A 15,228-nucleotide genomic window follows, 5' to 3' on the forward strand; every position below is an offset into this window, starting at 1 on the left:
CTGGGGCTGTTCTCCCTGGAGCATTGGAGGCTGAGGGGTGACCTTAGAGGGTTATGAAATCTGGAGAATGGATAGAATAAATAGACAAGGTCTTTTACCTGGGGTTGGGGGTGGGGGGGGGGGGGGGGGGAAGGAAGAGGAAAGAGTCCAGGACTAGTGGGCATAGGTTTAGGGTCAGGGAGCAAGATATAAAAGAGACTTAAGGGGCAACTTTTTCAGAGGGTGGTACGTGAATGGAATGAGCTGCCAGAGGAAGCAGGCCATTTGGCCCATCAGGTCCACACCAACCTTCTGAAGAGCATCACATCCAGACCCAACCCACTATCCTCTCTTTGTAACCCTGCACTTCCCATGGCTAATCCACCTGGCCTGCACATTCTTGGATAGTAAATGCAATTTAGCATGGCTATGCCTTTTCTGCATCATTTTATATCTTAATGTTTTCTATTCAACCTGTTCAGAAATGTTACTACACAACCTCCGAAGCAGGTGGGACTTGAACACAGGCCTCCTGGCTCTAAGGTAGGGATATTGCCACCACCCACAAAAGCCCTACGTTAAACATTTAAGCTTTCTTCGATTATCAAAAACACTCATTTCAATCTAATTTAGCTTCACAGACAGTATGCGGTGATTCACAAGGTATGAACACACCAGGGTTATTGGAGCGCAGAGTGATGTAGGTGGGAGATTCTGTACTGACAATGTGTTCTAGCACTAAACTACTTGTAGTGTGATGAAAAGAATTAAATAAGGTTATGCATTCTGTTTAATATGACCAAGGAGGTGTAAGTTAATTCCATCATTAAGTGAAACCTGATGTATTGACTTTCCACTCTTGTCTACTTTTTAACGGTGAATAGACTTGATTCAGTTTGCAGCTTAAATTGCAGTCTGGTTGAATGTTTATTCTTCCATTGCTGGCAGCCTAGGAAAACCCAATATTGTTTGTGTCAATTCATAAGCTAACTCTAACTACAGTAATAAGGATACCATCATTTTCAATCTGTAGCGCTAACACTTTGAATTTATGTAGTGCCAGTAACGTCACAAAAATATTGAAAGCTCCACAGAACCTACCTCTGACACTGTGCCGAACAGTTAAGTCACGTCAATATTGCCAATGTCTGTTAAATTTGATTTGATTTATTACTGTCCCATGGTACAGTGAAAAGCTTCTGCTTTGTGCACAGCACAGGTCAATCCTACCACACAAGGTGCGTTAGGGTAATAGATCAGAGTGAGGAGTACAATGTTACAGTCAGAGAAGGTGCACAGAGAGCAAGATTAACGTTAAGTTTAAAATTTGAAAGGTCCGTTCAGGAGTTGTTGCCGGGTGTGGAAGGTTTGAGTTATAAGGAGACGCTGGATAGGCTGGGACTTTGTTCACTAGAGCACAGGAGGTTGAAAGGTAACCTGATAGAAGTTAATAAAACAATGAGGGGTATAGATAGTGTTAATGGTAGGTGTCTTTTCCCTAAAATGGGGAATTTCAAGACTAGGAGGCACATTTTTAAGGTGAAAGGAGAGAGATTTTAAAAAGTCATGAGGGGCTATCTTTTACACGGTGGTTCATGTGTGGAATGAACTTCCTGAGGAAGTGGTGGATGTGGGTACAATTACAATGTTTAAAAGACATTTGGATAAGTATGTGAATAGGAAAGGTTTGGAGGGATATGGGCCAGGAGCAGGCAGGTGGGACTAGTGTGGTTTGGGATTATGGTCAGTATGGACTGGTTGAGCCAAAGGGACTGCTTCTGTGCTGGATGACTCAAAGTCTAATAACAGCTGGGAAGAAGCTGTTCTTGAATCTGTTGGTGTGTGTGTTTAAGCTTCAGTATCTTCTGCCTGATGGAAGAGTTTGGGAGAGATTATAACTGGAGGTTTGGGGGGGCGGGGGGGGGAAGAAATGTCTTTGTTGGCTGCCTTCCCAAGGGAGTGGGAAGTGTAGATGTTGTTAGGGCCAGTTGGTGATGGAGTGGGACAATAATGAGGGAGGAGCTGCCAAGTCCCTGGGGGGTAGTGTTGTGTGTGGGGGGGGGGGGGGGGGGGGGGGGGGGGCGCAGTGTTAGGGGATCTCCGTTTGGCTCTGGGTGCTGGCAGAGCTCCAGGATAGAGGGGTTCCAGGGGCGTATGGTCAAGGATGTGCATGAGGAGCTGTGGGTCATCTTAGCCATTACTAAGGTTCATCCCCAAGAAAAGAGATTATCCAGGGAGGGATTAGACAGCCATGGCTGACAAAGGAAGTCAGGAAATGTATTAAAGAAAAAGAGAGATCCTATAAAGTGGCCAAGAGCAGTGGGAAATCGGAAGATTGGGAAGGCTACAAAAACAGAGGATAGCAAAGAGTAATAAGAAAGGAGAGGATCAAATATGAAGGTAGGCTAGCCAGTAATATTAGAAACGATAGTAAAAGTTTCTTTCAATACATAAGAAACAAACGACAGACAAAAGTAGACATTGGACCACTTCAAACTGATGCTGGAAGCCTAGTGATGGGAGATAAGGAAATAGCAGGAGAACTTAACAAGTACTTTGTGTCAGTTTTCACAGTGGAAGACAGGAGTAATATCCCAACAATTAAAGGGAGTCAGGGGGCTGAGTTGAGTATGGTTGTCATTACAAAAGAGATAGTGCTAGAAAAGCTAAAAAGTCTTAAAATTGATAAATCTCCTGGCCCCGATGGGATACATCCTAGAGTTCTGAGAGAGGTGGCTGAGGAATTAGCGGAGGCATTGGTTGAGATCTTTCAAGAGTCACGGAAAGTCCCAGATGATTGGAAGATCACAGTTGTAACCCCATTGTTCAAGAAAGGATCAAGACAAAAGATGGAAAATTATAGGCCAATTAGCCTAACCTCGGTTGTTGGTAAAATTCTAGAATCCATCATTAAGGATGAAGTTTCTAAATTCTTAGAGCAGAGTCTGATTAGAACAAGTAAACATGGATTTACTAAGGGGAGGTCATGCCTGACAAACCTGTTGGTATTCTTTTGAAGAGGTGACAAGCAGGTTAGACCAGGGAAACCAGTGGATGTGGTCTATCTAGACTTCCAAAAGGCCTTTGATAAGGTGCCACATGGGAGGCTGCTGAGCAAGGTGAGGGCCCATGGTGTTCGAGGTGAGCTATTGGGATGGATTGAGGATTGGCTGTCTGACAGAAGGCAGAGAGTTGGGATAAAAGGTTCTCTTTCAGAATGGCAGCCGGTGACGAGCGGTGTCCCGCAGGGTTCAGTTTTGGGGCCACAGCTGTTCGCATTATATATTAATGATCTGGATGAAGGGACTGGGGGCATTCTAGCGAAGTTTGCCGATGATACGAAGATAGGTGGACAGGCAGGTAGTACTGAGGAAGTGGGGAGGCTGCAGAAGGATCTAGACAGTTTGGGAGAGTGGTCCAGGAAATGGCTGATGGAATTCAATGTGAACAAATTCGAGGTCTTGCACTTTGGCAAAAAGAATAAAAGCACAGACTACTTTCTAAACGGTGAGAAAATTCGTAAAGCCAAAGTACAAAGGGATCTGGGAGTGCTAGTCGAGGATTCTCTAAAGGTCAACATGCAGGGTGAATCCGTGATTAAGAAAGCAAATGCAATGTTGTCTCTTATCTCAAGAGGGTTGGAATATAAAAGCACCGTTGTGCTACTGAGACTTTATAAAGCTCTGGTTAGGCCCCATTTGGAGTACTGTGTCCAGTTTTGGTCCCCACACCTCAGGAAGGACATACTGGCACTGGAACGTGTCCAGCGGAGATTCACACGGATGATCCCTGGAATGGTAGGTCTAACATACGAGGAACAGCTGAGGATCCTGGGATTGTATTCATTGGAGTTTAGAAGATTAAGGGGAGACTTAATAGAGACGTACAAGATAATACATGGTTTGGAAAGGGTGGATGCTAGGAAATTGTTTCTGTTAGGTGAGGAGACTAGGACCTGTGGACACAGCCTTAGAATTAGAGGGGGTAAATTCAGAACAGAAATGCGGAGACATTTCTTCAGCCAGAGAGTGGTGGGCCTGTGGAATTCATTGCCGCAGAGTGCAGTGGAGGCCGGGACGCTAAATGTCTTCAAGCCGAGATTGATAGATTCTTGTTGTCTCTGGGAATTAAGGGCTACAGGGAGAATGTGGGTAAGTGGAGTTGAAGTGCCCAGCAGCTGTGATTGAATGGCGGAGTGGACTCGAGGGGCCGAATGGCCTGCCTTCCACTCCTATGTCCTATGGTCTTACTTTGGAGAGGTTCCAGATATTCAATCAGCTAACGTTTTCTGGGTAAGGATTAACTTTATGGGAGTGGAGCCCTGTGAATTCTGTGGTGTTTACTCTTCCAGGCTCAGGGGAGACGCCCATCTGAAACTTTAATTCTGGATTTTCAGATTTAGATTTAGACTTTATCGTCATGTGACCTGAAGAACGCAAGAACAGGAGTGTAGTTTCCAATGACGCCATACACAGCACCATCTTAGATACAAGTACCAACTACAAAACCTTAAGCACAAGGTAGAAAGAAATAAGAAACAATTACAGTTAGTATTAAGTCAAAACATAAAGAAATAAAGCTAAAGGTTCAGCCATTCGAGTCTTTCCATGATGGGGCCACATTTCCTTTGAGGACTCGATCTCTCTGCTCTTCGATGATTTCCCCGTGCTCCCCTGCCCTCATCGTCACTGTGGATGGTGGAGGAAATTCCATCCTCGTGTTGGATCTCTGACACTAAAGCCCCGATCCGGCCACCGTCCACACCAGGCCTCGGCCCTGCCTTCGGTCCACGTGCCGCGGGCATCGGGAACTCGCCGAGAGTCGCGGCCCAGGGTCCCCCACCACTGTCTCCTACTGGACGCCTCTCCGGCTGCCAGATTCAACGGCCTGATAAACTGCTGCTGCCTCTCTTCAGGAGGAACCACAAACCCAATAAAGACTAAAGAGAAGGAAACAAAAAAAGGGGGAGAAGAAAGAAGGGGAAGAGCAGGTGAGAGGTGCCAGAAATCCCCACACAGCCAGCTATGGCTGGAGTTCCCCCCGGTCCTGACCTGGGCCAGGAGAAAGTGAGGACTGCAGATGCTGGAGATCAGAGTCAAAACGTGTGGTGCTGGAAAAGCACAGCAGGTCGGGCAGCATCCGAAGAGCAGGAGAGTTGACAGACATTCCTGATGAAAATGTGTCAGTTTCTGTTGATGAGATGGAGAGGTCCAGGAAGGAGAGGGTGGTGTCAGAGATGGTCCAGGTGAATTTAAGGTCAGGGTGGAATGTGTTGGTGAAGTTGATGAACTCCTCAACCTCCTCGTACTCCCACAAGGTGGCACCGATGCAGTCAGACTGACTCGGCACTGACATTTTCTACAAACCCACTGACTCCCAAAGTTACAACTCCTCCCACCCTGCCTGCTGCAAAAACGCTATCCCTTATTCCCAATTCCTCCGCCTCCGCCGTATCTGCTCCCAGGAGGACCAGTTCCACCACAGAACACACCACATGGCCTCCTTCTTTAGAGACCGCAATTTCCCATCCCACGTGGTTGAAGATGCCCTCCAACGCATCTCATCCACATCCCGCACCTCCGCCCTCAGACCCCACCCCTCCAACCGTAACAAGGACAGAACGCCCCTGGTGCTCACCTTCCACCCTACCAACCTTCGCATAAACCAAATCATCTGCCGACATTTCCACCACCTCCAAACAGACCCCACCACCAGAGATATATTTCCCTCCCCACCCTATTCACTTTCCATAAAAACCATTCCCTCCACGACTCCCTCTTCAGGTCCACACCCCCCTACAAACCACCCTCCCCTCCCGGCACCCTCCCCTGCCACCGCTGGAATTGCAAAACCTGTGCCCACACCTCCTCCCTCACCTCCATCCAAGGCACCAAGGAGCCTTCCACATCCATCAAAGTTTTATCTGCACATCCGCCAGTGTCATTTATTGTATCCGTTGTTCCCGATGCGATCTCCTCTACATTGGGGAGACTGGGCGCCTCCTAGCAGAGCGCTTTAGGGAACATCTCTGGGACACCCGCACCAATCAACCACACCGCCCCATGGTCCAACATTTCAACTCCACCTCCCACTCTGCCGAGGACATGGAGGTCCTGGGCCACCTTCACCGCCGCTCCCTCACCACCAGACGCCTGGAGGAAGAACGCCTCATCTTCCGCCTCGGAACACTTCAACCCCAGGGCATCAATGTGGACTTCAACAGTTTCCACATTCCCCTTCCCCCACCTCACCCCAGTTCCAAACTTCCAGCTCAGTACCGCCCTCATGACCTGTCCCACTTGTTAATCTCCCTTCCCATCTATCTGCTCCACCCTCCTCTCTGACCTATCACCTTTCCCCCACCTCCACCCACCTATTGCACTCTCAGCTACCTTCACCCCAGCCCCACCCCCTCTCATTTATCTCACCACCCCCAAGACTCCTAGCCTCGTTCCTAATGAAGGGCTCATGCCCAAAACGTCGATTCTCCTGCTCCTCGGATGCTGCCTGACCTGCTGCGCTTTTCCAGTGCCACACTTTTTGACCAATATCTGGGCCATTCATTTCAGCTTTTGTAACCCTGCCCAGACCAGGCCGGGGACAGAACCTAATATCTTTATTGACCAAAGCAGTGGCCCCATATAGGAACAGGTTTAGCTCACTTCATTAGATGGCTAGTTTACATGCATTATGTACGGCAACAATGTGGGCTCAATTTCTGCACCAGCTGAGGTTAATGTGAAGGATTCTCTTTCAAGTGATTCTCTCACGTGAAGGACTCTCCTTCTCAACCTCTCCCCTCAACTGAGGTTTGGTGGCTCTGAGGTTTAATCACTGCTCGTTGTTCCTCTGTAATCAGAGAACAGCCCACTGGTCTGCTCAAACTATTGTGGCTTTAATTCGTATCAAGATATGCAGTGCACAATAGACAAAATCTCTTCCCTGAGTTTGGGGAGTCAGAACTAGAGGGTATAGGTTTAGAGTGAAAGGGGAAAGATATAAAAGAGACCTATGAGGAAACCTTTTCACGCAGAGGGTGGTACGTGTATGGAATGAGCTGCCAGAGGATGTGGTGGGGGCTGGTACAATTGCAACATTTAAAAGGCATCTGGATGGGGACGTGAATAGGAAAGGTTTGGAGGGAGATGGGGTAGGTGCTGCAGGTGGGACTAGATTGGGTTGGGATATCTGGTCGGCATGGACGGGTTGGACCGAAGGGTCTGTTTCCGTGCTGTACATCTCTATGACTCTACAGCTTATTGAACATTTCTAACATCAGAGGTTTTAGTAGGACGGAGGTTATTTGAAGACAAAAGAAGTCTGATCAGTAAGAAGGGCCCAGAATCAATTTCAAGCCAATGCTTAGATAACTGATATTTCCAGCAATTTTCAGTTTTAGTTACAAACCCATTCAGAATCGGATGGTGGCTCAGTAGTCAGCACTGCTGCCTCACTGTGCTAGGGATCCAGGGTTTAATTCCAGCCATGGGTAACTCTCTGTTAGGACATGATCTCCCCGTGTCTGTGTGGGTTTCCTCTGAGTGCTCTGGCTTCCTCCCACAGTCCGGAGATCTTGCAGGTTACGGTGGATTGGCCATGCTAAATTGCCCCACAGTGTCCAGGGATGTGCTTGGTGGATTAGCCATGGGAAATGCAGCATTACAGAAATAGGGTAGGTCAGTTTGAATTGACTTTTCTCCTGCTCCTCGGATGCTGCCTGGCCAGCTGTGCTTTTCCAGCACCACACTCTCGACTCTGATCTCCAACATCTGTGGTCCTCACTTTCTCTTAGGTCAGTGTGACTCAATGGGGAGAATGGCCCGATTCCACACTGTAGGGATTCTGGATGAGACTCGCCCAAGCCAGGGAGATGAGATCAGGAATCTATCCAGATCTCTCGCTCATGATTTCTGACAAATACCTGATGGAAAGTCATGATGTGGAGATGCCGGTGTTGAAAGTTAAAAATCACAGACAACCACCTGATGGAGGAGCAGCGCTCCGAAAGCTAGTGCTTCCAATTAAAGCTGTTGGACTATAACCTGGTGTTGTGTGATTTTTAACTCTGATGGAAAATGACGTTAAACCAGAGTAGGAACAGAAGACGCATCAAATGAATTACCTCAGGCTGAATGTCACATGACAGCATAAAGAATGGGGCGGGGTGGTTGCTGGTTTGATAAAGTAATGCTTTGGATCTTCAGCCACAATTCCCTTTTTTACAGAAAAAGGTAAATATTAACTATGCCTTGATTGGAAGCACTAGCTTTCGGAGCTCTGCTCCTTGATCAGGTGGTTGTGGAGTACACAACTGTAAGACACAGAATCTATAACGAAAGTTTACAGTGTGATGTAACTGAAATTATACATTGAAAAATACCTGGATTGTTGGGTCTTTCATCTGTTCAGGTTAACCTGAAAATGTAACTTCTAAAAAAAAGGTTTTGTGATTTACAGATGGAAGAAGTGAAACTATCATGGTATTCGAACAGATGAGAGACTCAACAAACAATTAAGTTATTTTTCAATGTATAATTTCAGTTACATCACACTGTAAACTTTCGTTATAGATTCTGTGTGTTAGGATTGAGCCCTCCACTACCACCTGATGAAGGAGTGATGCTCCGAAAGCTAGTGCTTCCAATTAAACCTGTTGGACTATAACCTGGTGTTGTGTGATTTTTAACTTTGTCCACCCCAGTCCAACACCGGCATCTCCAAATCATGCGTTGATTGACTTGATTCCTGAAGAAGGGCTCATGCCCGAAACGTCGATTCTCCTGTTCCTTGGACCTGCTGCACTTTTCCAGCAACACATTTTTCAGCTCTGATCTCCAGCATCTGCAAGTCCCCACTTTCTCCTCCTTGGTCCCTATCTCCCCTTCTTTGCAATACATGAAGCTTCCAGCAGAGGGCGGTGGACGGCAGAAGTTGCTGAAAAGTTTTGAGCAGCTGTGAAAGTTTTGAACTGTTTTCAGAGTGGACCAACAGTGTCCCGCACCGCCAACCTGACAGGGGAGGGGGCACTGTACCAGCTCGCAACCTCAGCGACAGAATTCCACCTCTACATGGAAAAGCAATTCAGTCACGACCAGTGTCAGTGCAGCCTTTAACATTGGGATAATTCAGACGCCTTGGGGACGGTACAGCGACAATTCAACCGCTGTTTCGGGACCAACAAATTCTGGAAATTAACAACCCCTGTTACAAAATATACAAATATATATATTTACTCACAAACCCTCCAGCTCTTTTTTTTTAAAAAGATGTTTTAGTATTGGAACACTGCCTGTGATGTTTGGGCATTGAGAGCTTTATGGAAAACCGTTTATACTGGTGGGCACAGACTTTGTGGGGTAAGTTGTATTTTTTTTTAAAAAAAGAAAAATAATATATATTTGGAGTGTTCGCGGATTGCTTTAAGGGAAGGGGGGTGTGTGTGAAAGAGAGTAAGAGTAACAGATGGACAGATACACACACACACACACACACACATAGTGAGGCAGATGGAGACCAGGCAAAAATCATTGGTAAAATCGGAGTTAGGAGCGGCTGAGTTTGAGAGTGGAGCGAAAATCGACAGAGACAGAAGACAAGAGGGGAAAGATGGAAAGAAAGGGACACGCGAATATGAGAAATGAGCCAAAGAGAGTGAGAAATATGACTCGGGGAAGCACTGAGGGCGAAAGGATTATTGAATGTGTCCAAGAAGCAAAGGGCGAAGGAACATTAGGAATTAAGGTGCAGTTTTCCAAGGACTTTGGTATCTCCTGGATAATTTGAATTTAATGCAGCTGGGTTATAATGGAGCATAAAGGGTTTCCTTCACTCAAAGCGCTGGGAATGGGAAGATCTGAACGCTGCTGTGTACTTGCAGTGCAATTTCAAAAGCATGTCATGGAATGAATGCTGCAGAAATCCCTCTGTCTTTGGTCCTGACATCATTAGTATGAAGAGCCACAGTCAGCTGTAATTTTAATTTCTGCTCTTCAGCTTTTGGAGTTCAGTTTACTATCTGAAAGAAAGTCATTCCGATTACTTTCTGTTTGGTCAGGTTCCAGACGTAATGTTTAGAAAAGCATATTGGAAATCTAAGAAATAAAGTTTCTATAAAGCAGCCTTTCAGTGATCCTAAGAATTTGCCGGTGAGGGCTAGGCAATAGGGAGGTATTTTCAATGTAATCAGTGTCATACAAGAATGTTACAATGGCATATGGGAGGCAGTGTTGCCCTGAATCTGTGGGACTTGAGTGGAGTTATTATGAGGAATGGAACGTTACCTCAAGGAATGTGGGGGGACATAATAGAGCAGTGAGAAGTCTGGAATAAATGATAATATATCATTGAGGAATGTGGAGTATATGTAACATTATATGGGGAGTGTGAAGTTTTTAATAATGTTACAGTGAGGAGTGCGGGGTTTATAATGTAAGAGTGAGGAGTATATCGTAATGTTACAGTGTGGAGTATATAAGAGTGTATTACACTGTGGACAGCAAGGCATCTAACCAAGTAATCCTGAAGTTTGAGAATTATGTGAGGATTAGAGTTAGGATTGTGGCACTAAGAAGCAGTTTTACTCTGAGGGCTGATGTGACTATTAGAGCGTTGTTATTATTACAAATACAGGATTTCAGAGGATTACATTTAAGTTTTAATATATATCCTAGTGTTACAAAGAGTGTTTGATTCAAGGTTACAGGAACAGTTGCAGGAATTGTTAGTTACATCAATCAGAGGCATCAGGGGCTATGATTTAAGGAAGGAAACAGAGGGTGGTAGTGGAGGGTTGATTTTGGATTGAAGGCCTGTGACCAGCTGTGTTCCCCAGGGATCGATACTAAGTGCACTTTGGTTTGTCATTTATATAAATAATTTGGATGAGGATATAGGAGGCTGGGTTAGTAAGTTTGAGGATGACATCAAAATTGGTGGTCAATGAATAAGGTTATCTAAGATTACAAGGGATCTTGATCAATTGGGTCAATGGGCTGAGGGGTGGCAGATGGAGTTTAATTTGGATAAGTGTAAGGTGTTGCATTTTGATAAAACAAACAAAGGAAGGAGTTAATGGTAGGGCCTTGGGTTGTTTTGTAAAACAGAGACCAAGGGGTTCACGTGCAGAGTTTGTTGAAATTTCCATCACAGGTAGACAAGGTGATTAAGAGGTGTTTAGCAAGCTTGCCTTCATTGCTCAGTCCCTTGAGTATAGGCGTTGGGGATGTCATGTTGAGGTTGTACAGGACATTGGTGAGGCTTGTGCTGGAATACTGTGTCCAGTTCTGGTCGCCCAGTTATAGGAAAGATATTCTTAAACTGGAGAGGGTTCAGAAAAAAAATTACCAGGATATTACCGGGTATGGAGGGTTTGAGATATAGAAATACACTGAAAGACTAGGATTTGTTTCTGGAGTGTGAGAAGATTGGAGGGTAACCTTATGGAGGTTTACAAAGTCATGAGGGGTGTGGATAAGGTGAATGACAAGGGCCTTTTCCCGAGGGTGGGGAGTTCAAAACTAGGGGGCATTTTTTAAGGAGAAGGGCAACTTTTTTTTAGAGAATGGTTAGCATGTGGGATAAACTGTCAGAGGAAATGGTGGATGCAGATATAGTTACAATGTTTCAGAGACATTTTGGATAAGTTCATGAATTAGAAAGGTTTGGAGGGATATGGAACAACTGCAGGTAGGTGGGACTGGTTTAATTTGGGAACATGGTCAGCGTGGACTGGTTGGACCAAAGGGTCTGTTTCCGTGCTGTAGGACTGTATGACTGTAAGAGTGATTTAGTGTGAGACGTGAAACATCGCAGGAGGTTACAGTAAGGAATGTAAAGTATATCAGACAGGTATGATAGTTTATGTCATAACATTTTCTTCCTGTTACCTAAGTTAATTAAAAAGATCACATGATTATATACATTTATTTTAACGCTGTACTTTTTTAAAAAGAAATAAGAGAGCTTTGGAATATGCTGGGGTGACAATTGATGTCATATAAATACAGTCCTTTAGCTCTTTTTAACTTCTGGGGTATACAATCAGGAACAGTGGCTCAGTGGTTAGTACTGCTGCCTCACAGCACCAGGGTCCAAGGTTTGATTCCAGCCTCGGGCGACTGTCTGTGTGGAGTTTGCACATTCTCCCCGTGTCTGTGTGGGTTTCCTCTGGGTGCTCCGGTTTCCTCCCACAGTCCAAAGATGTACAGGTTAGGATGGATTGGCCATGTTAAGTTGCCAGTAGTGTAAGGTGCATTAGTCAGAGGGAAATGGCTCTTTGGAGGGTCAGTGTGGGCCAAAGTTACCACACTGTAGGGAATCTAAAAAAAACAGATAAATTCTACGAGATTACTGAAGAACAACACCATTGTTTAATAAGCTATTTGATAGGGTAACACTCCACGTATTTTTTCTCTTGCATATAGTATAGAGAGGGCATATCTGTGCAATACATGTATAGTAACACTACCCTCTTTATTATATATTACATTATGTATATTGTAGGTCTCTTCCATCCAGAAGATGGTAATATTGCTTTGTGACTTTACACAGGAACACTTCTGTGTTACAATCACACAGCTATATATTGTAGGTTGTGAGGTTTTTCTATGTATCACGATGCAGGTTGTTCACGCATTATACACAGTAATACTGCAGTCTGATAAAGCCAGGCTACTGCGTGTAAAGAAAAAATGAATTACATTTATAGAATGGATTTTATGACTTTGGATCTTCCCAAAGGGTTTCACAGCCAATGCAGTCCTCACAAAGTGTTGGAAAAATAGCAGCCAGTTTGTTCACAGCACGATCCAAGTCACCAATGAGATCAAGGATCAGATCATTTCTTTGAGTGATATTGCTGAAGGACAAATTTTCCCCTGTGCACCGAGCGTTCTTCCCTGGGCTTCAACTAATGCAGCAGAGTTTTTGATGTCCAGCCGATGAGGCCTTGGTTTTGGATTTCAGCAGATCAGCAGCTTCTCTGATCATGCTGCTTCCCTTTAGTCCTGCATTCTAATCTCAGCCGAGATTTTGCATCGAAGCCTCTGGAGGGGAGTTTGAATCTGCAGCCTCCTGGGCCAGAGGCAAGAGGGCAGTCTCTTTCTCAGGATGTGATGTGTTTCATGTGTTTTATCACTCTCTAGATAATAAATAATAATAGGACGTCAGAGCAAATTCCTGCAGATGCTGGAATCTGAACTGAAGATAACAAATGCTGGAGCTCACAGTGGGTCAGACAGCATCCATGGAGAGAGAGCAAGCTATCGGTTCGAGTCTACGTGAACCTAATGAAGAGTCATCTAGACATGAAACGTTAGCTTACGCTCTCTCTCGCTTTCCCTCTCGCTCTCTCGCTCTCTCTCTCTCTCCCTCCCTCTCCACGGATGCTGCCTGACCTGCTGTGATCTCCAGCATTTATTGTTTTCAGTTTACAGTATATAATAGGACACTTGTATAATAGTCATGATGCTCTATGTTTGAGAAATGGCTTCATGTATTGCACATTGCATCTATTTTATATCATGGAGCGTAACATTATTTTAAGAGAAACTGCTCTGCCTAATAAAATAAAACTGGTGGAAAGAATGGCAAAGAATTCCCAATTTTATACAGCAGCTCGTCACCTCAGGCTATCCAGTTCCTGGTCATGAAGGACCTCTTTTATATACATAAGGACAATGCTCTCTTGTATACGACAGTACTGCTCTGGGTAGAACATAGAACATTCCAGCGCAGTACAGGCCCTTCAGCCGTTGATGTTGTGCTGACCTAAAGCCCATCTATCCTACACTATTCCATTCTCATCCATGTACCTCTCCAATGGCCATTTAAATGCCCTTAAAGTTGGCAACTCTACTATTATTGCAGGCAGTATGTTCCACACCCTCACTACTCTCTGAGTAAAGAACCTATCTCTGACATCTATCCTGTATCTATCACCCCTCAATTTAAAGCTATGTCCCCTCGTGCTCGCCATCTGAGGAAAAAGGCTCTCCCTGTCCACCCTATCTAACCCTCTGATTATCTTATATGTCTCAGTTAAGTAATCTTCTAACTTCCTTCTCTCTAATGAAAACAGCCTCAAGTCCCTCAGCCTTTCCTTGTAATACCTTCCCTCCAAACCAGGCAACATCCCAGTAAATCTCCTCTGCACCCTTTCCAAAGCTTCCACATCCTTCCTATAATGCACTGACCAGAACTGCACGCAGTAATAACATAATCACTGTACGTAAACAATATGACAGCTCTATGTATTACGTATGGTGATACACCTTTTTGTATCTGGTTCTGAATTGTTTAGAATGACAGTTCTGTATTATCTACAGAAACTCTATTCAGTGTGTACGGACTGAAACACTTCTGTATTTTACATAAGATCACAACACCATTATATACAGGAAAATTCTGGTATTATATACTGTAACACTGTTCTATTATGCACTGTAATGTAGTTTGTATGTACCATAGAATAGCTTTGTATTCTGTACAGTATTGTTGTTCTGAGCTGTAGACAATCTATGTATTAAATGGGGTCTTACAGCACAGAAACAGACCCTTCGATCCAACCAGTCCACACCAACCATGTTCCCAAACTAGTTCCACCTGCCTGCTGCTGGCTCATATCCCTCCAAACCTTACCGATTCATGAACTTATCCAAATGTCTTTTAAATGTTGTAACTGTACTTGCATCCACCACTTCCTCTGGCAGTTCATTCCACACACAAACCACCCTCTGTGTCTTAACGTTCCCTCCTACGTCCTTTTTAAATCTTTCTGTGCTCACCTTTAAAATATGCCTCCTAGTTCTGAACTCCCCCACCCTCAGGAAAAGACCCCAATCATTCACCTTATCTTGAGCCCCTTGTGATTTTATGAACCTCGGTAAGGTCACCCCTCGACCTTCAGTGAAAGAAGTCCCAGTCTTTCCAGTCTACTTTTATATCTCAAACCCTCCATTCTCAGAAACATCCTGGCAAATGTCCTTTTGGAAGGGAAACTGCCATCCTTATCTGGTCCGGCCTACAGCAATGTGGTTGACTCTGAACTGCCCTCTGGGCAATTAGGGATGGGCAATAAATGCTGGCCTAGCCAGCAATGTTTTCATCCTGCGAACGAATTTAAAAAAAATCTTTCCTGAATGCTCTCCATGTAACTGAATCCCTCCTATAACTGGGCGACCAGAACTGGACACAGAAAAGATCTCACCAACGTACTGTACAATGTCAACATGACATCCCAACCCCTGTACT

General features: G+C 44.9%; 1 protein-coding gene across 2 annotated transcripts in view; it reads left to right on the forward strand.

Moving 5' to 3' along the window:
• Positions 1-8,970: 8,970 nt before the first annotated feature.
• LOC140492244 (fibroblast growth factor receptor-like 1) overlaps positions 8,971-15,228 on the forward strand; it is a 159,989-nt gene continuing 153,731 nt past the window's right edge. Inside the window, exon 1 of one of the 2 annotated variants that reach the window (XM_072591158.1) lies at positions 8,971-9,335. The gene's annotated coding sequence lies outside the window, so the exon portion shown is untranslated. Of the gene's footprint in view, positions 9,336-9,561; positions 9,721-15,228 lie in introns of those variants that run through there. The other variant, XM_072591159.1, reaches the window with a different exon arrangement.

Source organism: Chiloscyllium punctatum, chromosome 20 (genome assembly GCF_047496795.1).
Source record: "Chiloscyllium punctatum isolate Juve2018m chromosome 20, sChiPun1.3, whole genome shotgun sequence".
Taxonomy (NCBI): domain Eukaryota; kingdom Metazoa; phylum Chordata; class Chondrichthyes; order Orectolobiformes; family Hemiscylliidae; genus Chiloscyllium; species Chiloscyllium punctatum.